This window comes from Arachis hypogaea, unplaced genomic scaffold (genome assembly GCF_003086295.3).
Source record: "Arachis hypogaea cultivar Tifrunner unplaced genomic scaffold, arahy.Tifrunner.gnm2.J5K5 arahy.Tifrunner.gnm2.scaffold_176, whole genome shotgun sequence".
Classification (NCBI taxonomy): Eukaryota; Viridiplantae; Streptophyta; class Magnoliopsida; order Fabales; family Fabaceae; genus Arachis; species Arachis hypogaea.
In genome coordinates, this window is record NW_027255549.1 from 7,040 (window position 1) to 21,152 (window position 14,113).

Sequence of the window (14,113 nt, forward strand, 5' to 3'; positions counted from 1 at the left end):
ACTGAAGTCTACCTCCTTTCCCTTACATAGCTTTTGAAGGTTGGGGTTCTGGTTTTGTCTTCTCTGACCACATTTGTGTAGAACTCTTTGATGAGGTTTGTATTGATCTTCCCCTCTGGATTGGTGAGCAATTGCCACCCTCTTTCTTCAATCTTCTCCCGAATCTGTGGGCATTCGTCTTCATTGATTTGGAAGGTTAACTCGGGCAGTATCTTTTTGAGCTTTATCCGCTCAAATTCTCGTTCATGGAAGGCAGTCTTGAATCTCTTCTCGTCGAAGGGAATGTTCTCCGTTGGTTCCTTCCTCTTCTGCCTCTTGGAGCTTGATGATGCCATGAATGAAGTTAAAGTAAAAGGGGTGTAGTGAAGGGAAGAGATGTGGGTTTAGAGAGTGGGAGGTTGAAGAATTGGTTGCTGGAAAGTGAAGTGCAAGGGGTATGAATTTTGAATGTGGAGATGGTGTGAATTTGATTCACTTATATAGAGAAGTGATGAAGAGATGAAAGGTGTGGATTGATGGCGTTGGTGTATGATGAACGGATGGGGATGTGTATGGAGTAAGCACGAGGATTCTCAACTTTATGATGGAGTTGGTTCGCTTTCCAAGTTTGTTCTTCCTCCAATGTTGCATGGCAACCATTCCCAATGCATTCCCCTTGAGGCACGTGTGTAGTGCCCTCTTCATGAATTGGCCGAACCTTTCCCATTAAATTATCCAATCAATCTCTTTCAATGTTCTTTTCCTTTCCCTATAAAGATAAAATAAGAAAAGTAAGAATTATCACAAAAAGAAATCACTTTAAATTCTTACGGCTAAAATAATAAAGAGATGAAAAGATGAGATTGTTTATTCATGAACTCCAACTAACTAACTAACTGTGTATCCTTATATGCATTTTGGTGGCACCATGGGGTGACACCAAACTTAGTTTGGAGCACTGTGATCAAAAGTCTTGTTCAAAGCTCCAAGACTAGCATGCTCTCTGTTGCATTCATGCTTTCTTGGTATGCTTTGAACACCAAACTTGTTCTTCACTATATACTACAATATAAGGACTTCACCGAGTTTGGGTTGGAATTCATGAATATTGACTTATTCAATAATAAAAGCTAATAAAACATGGGTTGCCTCCCATGAAGCGCTTCTTTAGCGTCACTAGCTTGACGTTTCTCCTTCATCAGGGAGGTTGATAATGCTTCAAGTCCTCCCCTCTTGCCTTGGACTTATATCCATTGGTTGTATCAATGATCTCTACATGCTCCAAGGAGAGAACTCTGTTAATAGTGAAGACCTTTGGTAACTGAGATGGTACAGTGGGGAGATCAGGTGGGATATCTGGGAAGTAGGCTGAGATCACTTTATCTCCTGGAGAGAAATCTTCCGTAGGGATCTTCTTGTTCCTCCACCTCCTTGGTACCTTCTTCTTTGTCTCTTTTGATTCTTCACTGCTCTGGCGACTTCTTCTTCTAAGTGCATTTTGTTGTTGTCTTCACATGCCTCTGGTGGTTTAGGTTCCTCCAGCTTCTCCTTGAGCTGTGACGATTGCTGTCTGCCTTGTTCATCATTCAGTGGGGTTTTCGGATGTGTTGGTGGTGCCTCAGTGCTTGTTTCCTCTGTCAGCATCTCATTTATATTATTGCTTGGTTCTTTATTTTCTTGGTCAGCTTTTTGGGAGAGTTTGAAGACATTGAAGCTGAGTTGTTCATCATGGATCCTCAATATTAGCTCCCCTCGCTCCACATCTATGAGTGCTCTGGCTGTAGCTAAGAATGGTCATCCCAATATGATTGGGTGAGTGTGACTCTCCTCCATGTCCAAGATGACAAAGTCTGTTGGGAGGTAGTATTTCCCAACCTTTAACAACACATTTTCCACCACCCCTATTGCTTATTTTTGAGTTTTGTCAGCCAGCCTGATGACCACATCTGTGGGCAATATCTCATTGATCTGCAGTCTCTTCACTAGGGCTAAGGGCATTAAGTTGATGCTTGCTCCCAAATCGCAGAGTGCTCTATCAAACACTGTTTCTCCTATGGCACAGGGACATGAAAACTCCCTGGATCTTTTCTTTTCGTAGGCAACTGTGGTTGAATGAGGGCACTGCACCCCTTGTTCATCACTATAGTCTGGCCTCCCTTGAGTGAGCTTTTCCTAGGAAGCAGCTCCTTCATATACTTGATATATGTAGGCATTTGTTGGATAGTCTTGATGAATGGTATGTTCACATGCAAAGATGCAAACAAGTCAAGAAATCTTGAGTATATTCTCTACTCCACAGCACCATTGAGCAGTTGGGGAAAAGGTGCATAGAGTCTCAGCAGCTCCTGTTTTGATATTTCTGGTTCTTGGTATTCTTTTTCCTCCTTCTCTGTTGAGGTATCTTCAGGTTGTTCTGACAGCTTGCTTGGCTTGTCGTCAGTCTCCTTATCAATTATAGTGACCATCTTGCAATCTTCCCATCTTACTTTCTTTGTTTCACCTCTCGGATTCTTCTCTGTGTCACTTGGGAATCCATCTGTGGGTTTGGGAATTTGCTCAGAGAGATATCCTACTTGAGATTCCAACCTCTTGATTGTGTCTCCCTGATTATTGAAACTAGCTCGCACTTCCTCCTTGAACACCTTGTGTCTTGGATATCCTTGCATATGCCTTCAGATAGATTTTCAATCCTTGAGATTCTTTCATCAAATGATGATAGGTCAGGTTGAGGAGGGTTGTTCTGGCCTTGATATGAATGTGGAGAGGTGTTGTTATTGGATGTTGATATGGTCTAGATGTGAAATTGTTTGGATTTTGGGCGTCTTTGATCAAGGCTTTGGTCTTGTTGATTTCCCCACCGAAAGTTTAGGTGATTCCTCCATCCAGGGTGGTAATTCTTGGAGTATGGATCATGGTTCTGCCTAGGTGAATTCCCAATGTAGTTGGCTTGCTCCTGACTACCCTCTGCTTCTTCATTCACTCCTTCTTGGGTTGTTGATGAAGTGGAGATTTCTGCTACTTGGTTTCTCTCCATCTTCTTGGTGAGGTCAGCCAGCTGCTGGGTAATGAGCTTGTTTTGGGCCAACAGAGCATTTACATTGTTTAGCTCCATTACTCCTCTTGTGTTCCCTCTTTCGGAAGCATAGAAGTAGTCGTTCTCTGCTACTGTTTCAATGACATCTATAGCCTCCTCAATGGTTTTCTTCTTGTTCAAAGATCCTCCGGATGAATGGTCTACGACCTTCTTTGACTCATAAGAGAGCCTTCATAGAAAATGTGCAGCTGCACCCATTCGTTGAACATGTCAGGTGGACACCTCCTTGTCAAGTCCTTAAACCTCTCCCATGCCTCATATAGAGTCTCACCATCTTGTTGCCTGAAGGTTTGGACCTCAGCTCTCAGCCTATTGATTCTTTGAGGAGGGTAAAATTTTGCTAAGAATTTGTTCACCACGTCTTCCCAAGTTGTCAAGCTTTCCCTTGGGAAAGATTCCAGCCACTTGGCTGCCTTATCCATGAGTGAAAATGGAAATAAGAGCAGTCTATAGGCGTCAGGGTGAACACCATTAGACTTCACTGTGTCACATATTCTCAGGAAAGTGGTTAAATGTTGATTTGGATCCTCTTGGACACTTCCTCCGAAGAACAGTTGTTCTGCACAAGGGTGATGAGCTGTGGCTTCAGCTCAAAATGTTGGCATGGATGGTTGGCTTTTGAATCTACTTCCACAGTTTCCTGGGTTTGGATGATGTAAGAGCCTAAAACTCTTCTATCCTCCCCAGCATGATTTGCTCGACCTCTTCCGCCATGGTTGTGAGCCTCTTCTTCATGATGGTTTTCCATGTTTTCTTCCATGTTTGCTTCAAAGTATTCCTCAAAGTGTTCCTCCTCTTCTTCAGCGCCAACTATACGTTTGTCTCTTGCCTCCCTCCTTAGTCTAAGGAAGGTTCTTTCAGGTTCAGAATCAAAGGAAGTTGAAGCCCCACTTCTTCTTCCTGTCATACACCAACAAGTACAACAAAGAGAATAGATGCAGAAAGTATATCTGTCAGAATTACTGTTAGTGTGAGTGATGCAATATATCAAACAGTTAGTAGTTAGTAAGATGAAATGTAAATAAAAGAAAAAAAAGTAGGGGAAAGGAAGAAATTAACTAAAACAGGAAATAAATAACTCAAACAGAAATTTAAATCAAACAAAATAAAATGCTCAATCTAGTTATCCTCCAATCTAATCATTGTTGATGCACAATCAATCCCCGGCAACGGCGCCATAAACTTGATGCACGGAAAACTTGTCTCATAACAAATTTCCTTCGGCAAGTGTACCAAATTTGTCGTCAAGTAAAAACTCACAATAGAGTGAGGTCGAATCCCACAAGGATTGATTGATCAAGCAACTTTAATTAGAGGAATGTTCTAGTTGAGCGAATCAGAAATTTAGTTGAGAATTACAGAAAATTAATTGGCGGGAAAGTAAATGGCAGAAAGTAAATTGCAGAATCTTAAATGGGAATGGGGGAATTGCTCATAAATGTAAATGACAAAAATTAAAGAGAATGGGTCAGATCAGAAATGGGAGTTCATTGGGCTTAGGAGATGTTGCATTCTCCGGATCAATCTCATTTACATCTCTTCCTCAATCAATGCACTCATTGATCTCCTTGGCAATCTTAAGTGATTGAATTACAATTTCTTGTAATTGAATCTCTCAAATCTTGATCAATAGCCAATTCCTTGGTCAATTGCTCATGAGAATAGATGAAGCATGGTCATTGATTATACCACATGCATTTCCCAAACCAAGTATTGAGAGGATTATAGTCACATATCCATCGAAACCCAATTTGGTCCAGCATGAGAAAGCATTTCTAGCTTGATCTCTTCATTCCTCTTCCAAGGTTCAGAAGAGATCCAAGTATGAATAGTTTCTTTCCAAGATCACTATCCAATTGGATGAAGATCGAAAGCTTTCAAGTAAAATCAAGAGAAAAGATAGAAGAAGAATAATGAAAACTAGTATTGATCCATCAAATTAAAATAGAGCTCCCTAACCCAATGAAAGGGGTTTAGTTGTTCATAGCTCTGGAAAATGAAAACAAAGATGGAGAATACATAATGAAAACTAGAAGTGCAGAGAAAGTAAATACAGGAAGTAGTTCTATACTATTTTCCAACTCCCGGAACTCTCTAAAATAATTCAAAGCTACTCCTATATATACTACTCTTCTCATCTTCTAGTTGGTTCTTCAAGTCTTGGGCCTTTGGATCTTGAGTTTGAAGCAGTTCTTTTCTTCATTTGGGCTTGGCTTTACTTGCAGAGAGAAAGTGTGAAGTGGGCAGAGACTTTAGCTCAGGGCGTTAGGGGTGTTAACGTTTAGTAAATATATGAGTTCGAGAACATTAGTGACAATCAACTTTCTCACTAACGTTCCTAAGTAAAAGCCACGTTAACTTCAACGTTAGTAGCACAAACGTTGCCACTAACGTTGCCTCTAGGTCCTTCACACACGTTATTGGGGCTTAACCTTCCCAATAACGTTGAAAAAGCCCCCTTGCTCCTACGTTAGAGCCCACTTTAACTTAGTTAACGTGGCTCTTTAACGTGGGCTTGCCATCCTTTGAGAACGTTAGTGACACTCAACATTGTCACTAACGTTCCAATGTGCCCCCATGTATGACGTTAGAGCCCACGTTAACTTAGTTAACGTGGCTCTTTAACGTGGCATTGCTTAGCCATCCCCAACGTTAGTGACAATGTTGAGTGTCACTAATGTTGGCTCATCTTTTACTCATCCACGTTAGCTTCCACATTAACTAAGTTAACGTGGGAGTTAACGTGGCTCATACTGGCCTGTGTGGCTCCTTCCAACGTTAGTAACAATGTTGAGTGTCACTAACGTTGGCCATCACCTTCTTCTCTCACGTTAGCCTCCATGTTAACTAAGTTAACGTGGAAGTTAACGTGGCTCCTTGGGGTTGTGTGGTTGCTTCCAACGTTAGTGACAATGTTGGGTGTCACGAACGTTGTCGACCACTCTTGCCTCTTCACGTTAGCTTCCACGTTAACCAAGTTAACGTGGGAGTTAACATGGCATTGTGCACTTAGGCAAACGTTAGTGACAATGTTGAATGTCACTAACGTTTGCTTCCTTTCCCCCTTTTAACGTTAGAGGCCACGTTAACTAGGTTAATAGGGACTCTAACGTGGCCACTTGTGAGTATTGGCCAATGTTAGTGATAATGTTAAGTGTCACTAACGTTGGCTCGAATTCCCTTCTTCACATTAGAGTTCACGTTAACTTAGTTAACGTGACTCTTAACGTGGGTAATGATGGCTTCGAGAGCATTATTGGCAGTCACTTTTCTCATTAACTCTGCAAGTTACCTCCCATTCCTTTGGTCCTAAAATCAGGCAATAGAGTGCATCAAAGTTCTAGTCCAAGTCATGGGTAATGCAGCATACAATTTGTCACTAAACTCATGCAAAATCCTCATGAAATCATGTAAAATGCACAATGTATGCTTGAATCCAGGTGTAAGTGAATATCTACTCAAAAATAGCTTATTTCCTAAGAAAATGCATGAAACTACCCCTAAAAACAGTAAAGAAAAGGTCAGTGAAACTGGCCAAAATGCCCTGGCATCATTCCCCCCGATCTCCCCACCATCCCATCTCAGCTACCTAAAGTCTTTACCATCAACAGAGTTCTCTCCCTAGAACATGTGGAGATCCTGATGAAGCCAATGGAGATAGATTTACTGCAAGGGGGGAGGACTTGAAGCACTACCAACCACCTGATAAAGGCAGAACGTCAAGCTAGTGACGCTAAAGAAGCGCTTCATGGGAGGCAACCCATGTTTTACATGCTTTAAAAAATAGTTAATAATGCAAGGTTCATGAATTTCAAATTAACTTGATATGCACTTGAATGAATCCTTCTGTGTAACATATAGTGAGGAACAAGTTTGGTGTTCAAGGCACACTAAGAGAACATAAATGTAACCCACATCATGTCACTCTTAGGGGCCTTGAACAAATCTTTTACACCACATGGCACCAAACCAAGTTTGGTATTGCCAATGTTGCATACATGGATGTTGAGTTAGTCAGTTAGTTTACACTCATGAATAGCACTTAGTCAGTTAAAAACAAAAACTTTAAAAAGTGGTTAGCCTTTTAATTTTGCCGCCACTTACTACAAGTGTGTTTTAATCACATTTCTTTTATTTTGTAGGAGCATTGATGGGGCAATTGAAGGGTTCAAATAACATAAAAGGAAGATACTACACACGTGTTTTCAAGGGGATTGCATTGGGAATGGTTGCCATGCAACATTGGAAGAAGAACAAGCTTGGAAACTAAACCAACCCCATCATAAAGTTGGTGATCCTTGTGCTCACCCATGCTAAACCCCATCTGTCCATCACACAATCACCCCATCAATCCACACCTTTCATTCACTCATCACTTTCCTATATAAGTGAGTCCTAGTCCGTACTTCCCTTCACATTCAAATTCCTATTCCTTAACACCTAGCACCTTGAACCAACTGGTTAGGGAGTGTTGGCTGAAAGCTTATCTTAAAGAGTTACCCCCTCACAAAGCACTTAGCCTAAGAGCACAATCAAACCCTGAAAATAATAAAAGGATCAATGAATAAGAGTCTCATAGGGTGCAATCAAGTGAGTATTCAAGACATGATAAAGGTCTGAAAGCCAGTGAAGGAATGAACCTACGTTGCTATACATGAAACCACCATTAAACCAAGGACATGACTTCCACAAGAATGACTCATATCTCTTAGCATTTCATTCATCATTCTCTTGTTCCAGTACTTGCTTAGGGATAAGCAAGCTTTAAGTTTGGTGTTGTGATGCCAGGGCATTTTGGCTAGTTTCACTGACCTTTCTTTATGGTTTTAGGGTAGTTTTATGCACTTTCTTAGGAAATAAGTAAGTTTTGGGTAGAATTTCACTTACATCTTGATTCAAGCAAACATTATGAGTTTTATATGAATTCATGAGAATTATGCATAAATTGAATAACAAATTGGATTATGCATATCTCATAACTTGGACTAGAACTTTGATGTACTTTATTGCTTGATTTCAGGACAAAGGAAGCAAGGAAGAACCACGTTAGCAGCCACGTTAGTCTAACTAACGTGACCTCTAACGTGGAATGGGAGCTAGCTTGCAACGTTAATGAGAAAAGTAATCGCCAATAACGTCCTCGAAGCCATCATAGCCCACGTTGAGAGTCACGTTAACTAAGTTAACGTGAACTCTAACGTGGAAGAAGGAAATGAAGCCAACGTTAGTGACACTCACCTTTCTCACTAACGTTGGACTAAGCTCATATTGGCCACGTTAAGAGCCACGTTAACTCAGTTAACATGGACTCTAACGTGGGGAAGCAAAAGAATCGCCAACGATAGTGACACTCACCTTTGTCACTAATGTTGGAATGAGCCACTATGAGCAACGTTAACTCCCATGTTAACTTAGTTAACGTGGAAGCTAACGTGGATGAAACAATGATGAGCCAACGTTAGTGACACTCACCTTTGTCACTAACGTTGGAGATGGCTATCACCACCACGTTAGAAGCCACGTTAACCTAGTTAACGTGAACTCTAACGTGGGAAGTAGGGGCGTTTTGAAACGTTAGTGACAAAGGTAAGTTTCAGTAATGTTTCGAAGATTTGGCAAGCCTACGTTAAAGGTCACGCTAGCCACACTAACGTGAACTCTAACGTAGGGAAGAGAGGATTCTCAACGTTATTGGAAAAGGTAAGTCCCAATAACGTGTGCGAAGGATCAAGAGGCAATGTTAGTGGTCACGTTGGTACCACTAACTTTGAAGTTAACGTGGGTCACCATTGGGTTAGGAACGTTAGTGAAAAAGGTGACTGCCACTAACGTTCTCGAACCCACACTTTCACTTAACGTTGACGCCATTAACGTCCTAAGCTAAAAGTCCTTGCCTACTTCATACTTTCTCTCTGCAAGTAAAGCTAAGACCACTGAAGAGGATAACTGCTTCAACTCAAGATCCAAAGGCCCATATCCAAGATTTGAAGAACCAACTAGAAGATCAGAAGAGTAGTATATATAGGGGTAGTTTTGAATCAAAAAGGGGGTTGGAAATTGGAGAACTACTCTCTGTATAATTTTACTTTCTCTGCACTTCTAGTTTACTTTTCATAATGTATTTTCCATCTTTATTTTCCATTTCCAGAGCTATGAACAACTAAACCCCATTCATTGGGTTAGGGAGCTCTGTTGTAATTTGTTGGATCAATAGTAGTTTTCATTATTCTTCTTCTATCTTTTCTCTTGATTTTACTAGAAAGCTTTCAATCTTCATTCAATTGGGTAGTTATCTGGAAAAAAAGCTATTCATACTAGGATCTCTCGGAACTTTGGAAGAGGAATGAAGAGATCATGCTAGAAATGCTTCTCACGTTGGACTAAATTGGGGTATGGATGGATATAGTGACATATAATCCAACCAACACTTTGATTTGGAAATACATGTGGTATAATCAGTGACCATACTTCATCTCTTCTCATGAGCAATTGACCAAGGAATGGCTATTGATCACACTACAGAAAAACACCCATTCAGTACACTTGAAAAGTGTACCAAAAGTGAAAAAAATGATGCTTAGGCTACGGCTACGCTTCTAGGCTACGGCTACGCTTTTTGGGGTATTCCTATTCGGCCGTTGCCTATTCTCAAAGCTACGCTTTTCTGCACCAAGGGCTACGCTTTTGGCATTTGGGAATAGGCTACGCTTTTCAAGTGATGCTGTCCAGGACCAAAGGCTACGCTTTTCAGCTTCCATTTTTGCCAGAATAGGCTACGCTTTTCAATGCTACTGCATCACTTGTAAAGCGTAGCCACATTGTATACCATAGCTACTTTTTATAAGTGTAGCCTTAGGTCCCTCATTTTTTTGTATACTATAGCTACTATATATAAGTGTAGCCTTAGGTCTCACTTTTTTTGCATATATATATATATAATATTCTACTAATTATTAATACAACATAATACTTAATAATATAATTACATGTATAATAATTTAGCATTTTTAATTAACGAGTTAAATATTATAAAATAAAATAAATACATAATTATAACTAAATAATTTTTTATATAATAAAAATTATCTATAAATAAAATATATTCTTTGATGAATACACAATGCATTACAATGCAACTCTTAGAAATTGTAATGCATTGTGGATGAAAAAATCAAAAACCGAACTTCATAATCCACAATGCATTACAATTTCTAAGAGTTGCATCAAAACCGAAGTTCATATTCTTTCTACAAAAGCACCGCAAACAGAAGTCTTTTATGGAAAAATAGCACAACTCAGATTTTATTATTTTTCTTACAACAATTATATTAAATCAAATGTAGTAGAAACACACCAGCCAAGAAGAAACACCAGGTCATTCAGGATACAAATGAATACAAAAGTACTTTTCCATCCAGGATTGGTGTAAATAGAAGCTGCAAAATGAATATGAATTTTAATAACAAAAAGATGAAGTACCAAACCATGTTTTTAATTAATGCATGAAAATCAGTTCAATAGTTCATAGCCCAGAAGTAAAGATAAGATATCCACATGTTTTCTTTTTCTCTAAATTTGCTTCTTCAAAATTCAAAATGTGGACATTGCTTTTACACACATCAACCTTGATATGAAGACTATTAATCACAACCCAACAGTTCCGATCAATGGCTTTGCAAGCTTAGCAAACATCAAAATACTCATTTCATTTGTGTCCCAATCTAAACCCAGTTTTAGGACTCGCTGTGAAATACCAAGAAAATGCTCATTTCATTTGTCTGAATCAAAACCTGCCGAATTGCATACTAGGCAGACCCAATAAGATGATGGGATGTGATTTTAGCCATTTCGTGCAACCACCTGAATACTGCAACAAATTCAAGAGGATTTCGATTATTCCAAGTACATAAAAATATTCAATTGTGTGCATATGCCTCAGATTCAACCCATTGAATCAAACAAGAACAAACCCTCTCAATGTATAAAAGAATGCACACTTCTAGGACTAGTAGGATGGATCACTAAAGATGTGCAAAAGAAAACTAAAATGGAACATAATGTTGATACTCATGAAGCTGGCAAATTGCAGTTGGAAACTTGAGCAATTCATTCACTTAGACATCAAGATTTAGGATAAAAATTCATTCATGTGATTTCACAGGAACAACTTTAGCTCAAACCATGTGGAAAAATAATTCATGATATAGGGATATCATGAATTAAAACCTAATCATGTCAAATATTCTTAATAAAATATCTAAAACTACTATTTTTCAGGTTATAATATTAAATGTGAAGGAAGTAAAACCTGATCAACATAGTTGACCAACGCATCCCTTGAAGACCCACACTAGGAGGGCATGAACCCAATGAAAACTCCTGCAGTCGACACTTTCCTACAGAATAATTTCCCTAGTTTAGCACGCACGTATGAAATTTCCAGCACCTTTGCTTCCGTTTATGCCAAACACAGAAGGAATCATAACAAATTGAGAATCAGAAGGCGAAACCCCCAAAATTAGAAAACCTAAAAATTAGAACCCAAAACCCCCAAAAATTCACAGAACCAATTGAAAATTGATACATACTTCTGTATTCAATTAGCCATTGCAGTTCATCATCACTATCAAAATCATTCACACCTTCGAACTACAAAGTGAGAGCGAGTTAGAGAATGAGCAAGAAAGAGAGGATACAGAATAGAGAATGCTTACCTGGTGACAGAGGATACGACAATGGTGTTGATCAGTGACAGTGAAGAGATGAGCGGCGACGCAATGGCTTGAGACGGTGCAGCAGCTCACAGCGAGCTCCAATTGACGGCAGCGCCGCGACAGAGCACGAAGGCGGCGATACATCCCTCCTTCTCCCTTCGAGCTCCTCGCGGGGGCACAGAAGCCCGACCGGTGGCAGAACGGCGACTAAAACAAGCCCTAGCAGTGGTGGTGGAGCTTCAGCGGCGACGGAGCACCTCTTTTTCTCTCCTCCATCGCGTTTCTCTCATCCTCGAGCTCTCTCTCTCTCACTGGCGCTCGACGACGACGGCGACGGCGGCGGAGCCCTAGACGGCGTCGTCCTCTCTTCCTTCCTTCCCTTCTCCTCTCTGATTTCTTCTCTCTTTCGTGTTTGTGTATGTTGAGTGAGGATAAGAGTGTGTGCTGCACTGCTGCGTAAGTGAGGGAGAGGGCCAACAAATTTTTTACTAAGTGTTTTATTGAGGATTCCCATATTAGGAGACATTTTAAAAGCGCACCCGAAACAGAAAAATAAGCTACTCTTTACAAGCGTTCCCTTAGATGAGAAAAGTGTATTTATAGATATTTAGATAAGGCTACGTTTTATAAGTGATTTCTATAATACCTAAGGCTACACTTTTAAATGATGCCACAATTGTGTATCCTTTTCTTATATAAAAAGGCAACACGGAGAAAAGCGTAGCCTATTCTATGAATAGGCTACGCTTTTCAATTGTAGCTTAAAAAAAAGTGTGGCTGATGGGTATTTTTCTGTAGTGTCAAGACTTGAGAGATTGAATTACCAAAGAATTTGGAATTCGATCACTTAAGATTGCCAAGGAGATCAATGAATGCATTGATTGAGGAAGAGATGAAAATGAACTTGATCCGGAGAATGCAACATCTCCTAACCCAATGAATCCCCATTTCTGATCTTACCCATTCTCTTTACTTTCTGCTATTTACTTTCATGCTAAACTCCCCTTCCCCATTTAAGATTCTGCAATTTACTTTCCGCTATTTACATTGAGCCTTTATTTCCAGCATTTACGTTTCTTGCTATTACTTTCCTGCAATTTAATTTTCTGCAAATCACAAATCTAATTCTGCTTATTTAACTATAAATTCTTTAATTAAAATTGCTTGACCAATCAATCCCTGTGGGATTGACCTACTCTATTATATTTTTACTTACGACAATTCGGTATACTTGCCGAAGGAAAATTTGAGAACAATTTCCATGCATACGTCCAAAGGGCAATTGGCACGTAAGAGCCACTTAACTATTACGTGAGCTCTAACGTGGAAGAAGAAAGATGATGCAACGTTAGTGACACTCACCTTTGTCACTAACGTGGACTAAGCCCATATTGGCTACTTAAAAGCCACGTTAACCTAGTTAACGTGGACTCTAACTGGAGGGAGCAAGAATCACCAACGTTAGTGATACTCACCTTTGTCACTAACATTGGATTGAGCCACTATGAGCCACGTTAGTTGCCACGTTAATTACATTAACGTGAACTAACGTGGAGAAGAGGGATGATGAGCCAACGTACTGACACTCACCTTGTCACTAACGTTGGAAATGGCTATCAATACCACGTTAGAAGTCACGTTAACCTAGTTAACGTGAACTCTAACGTGGGAAGTAGGGGCGTTCTGAAGTGTATTGACAAAGGTAAGTGTCACTAACGCTCTCGAAGATTTGGCAAGCCTATGTTAAAGACCACGTTAACTATTCTAACGTGAATCTAACGTAGGGAGAAAGGAGTTACTCCAACGTTATTGAAAAAGGTAAACCCTAGTAACATTTGCGAAGGGCCAAGGGTCAATGTTAGTGGTCACGTTGGGTGCCACTAACATTGAAATTAACGTGGACCACTTTGGGTTAGGAACGTTAGTGAAAAAGGTGATTGTCACTAACGTTCTCAACCCCACATTTCACTTAACGTTAACACCACTAACGCCTAAGTTAAAGTCCTGCCTACTTCACACTTTCTCTGCAAGTAAAGCTGAGCCCACTGAAGAAGATAACTGCTTCAACCCAAGATCCAAAGGCCCATATCCAAGACCTGAAGAGCCAACTAGAAATCAGAAGAATAGTATAAATAGGGAGGCCTGAAAACTAGAAATAAGCTTTTGGCATATTAGAATTACTCCTGTAATTTACTTTCTCTGCACTTTAGTTTAACTTTCAGAATGTACTCCCATCTTTGCTTTCCATTCCCAGAGCTATCAACAACTAAACCCCTTTCATTGGGTTAGGGAGCTCTGTTGTAATTTGATGGATCAATAATACTTT

At 39.9% G+C, this 14,113-nt stretch overlaps 1 non-coding gene across 1 annotated transcript; it reads left to right on the forward strand.

Moving 5' to 3' along the window:
• Window positions 1-3,280: 3,280 nt before the first annotated feature.
• LOC114927321 (small nucleolar RNA R71) lies at window positions 3,281-3,384 on the forward strand. Its single transcript, XR_003817641.1, has one exon. It is a non-coding gene; the product is annotated as a small nucleolar RNA R71 (small nucleolar RNA).
• The last annotated feature ends 10,729 nt before the right edge of the window (window positions 3,385-14,113 follow it).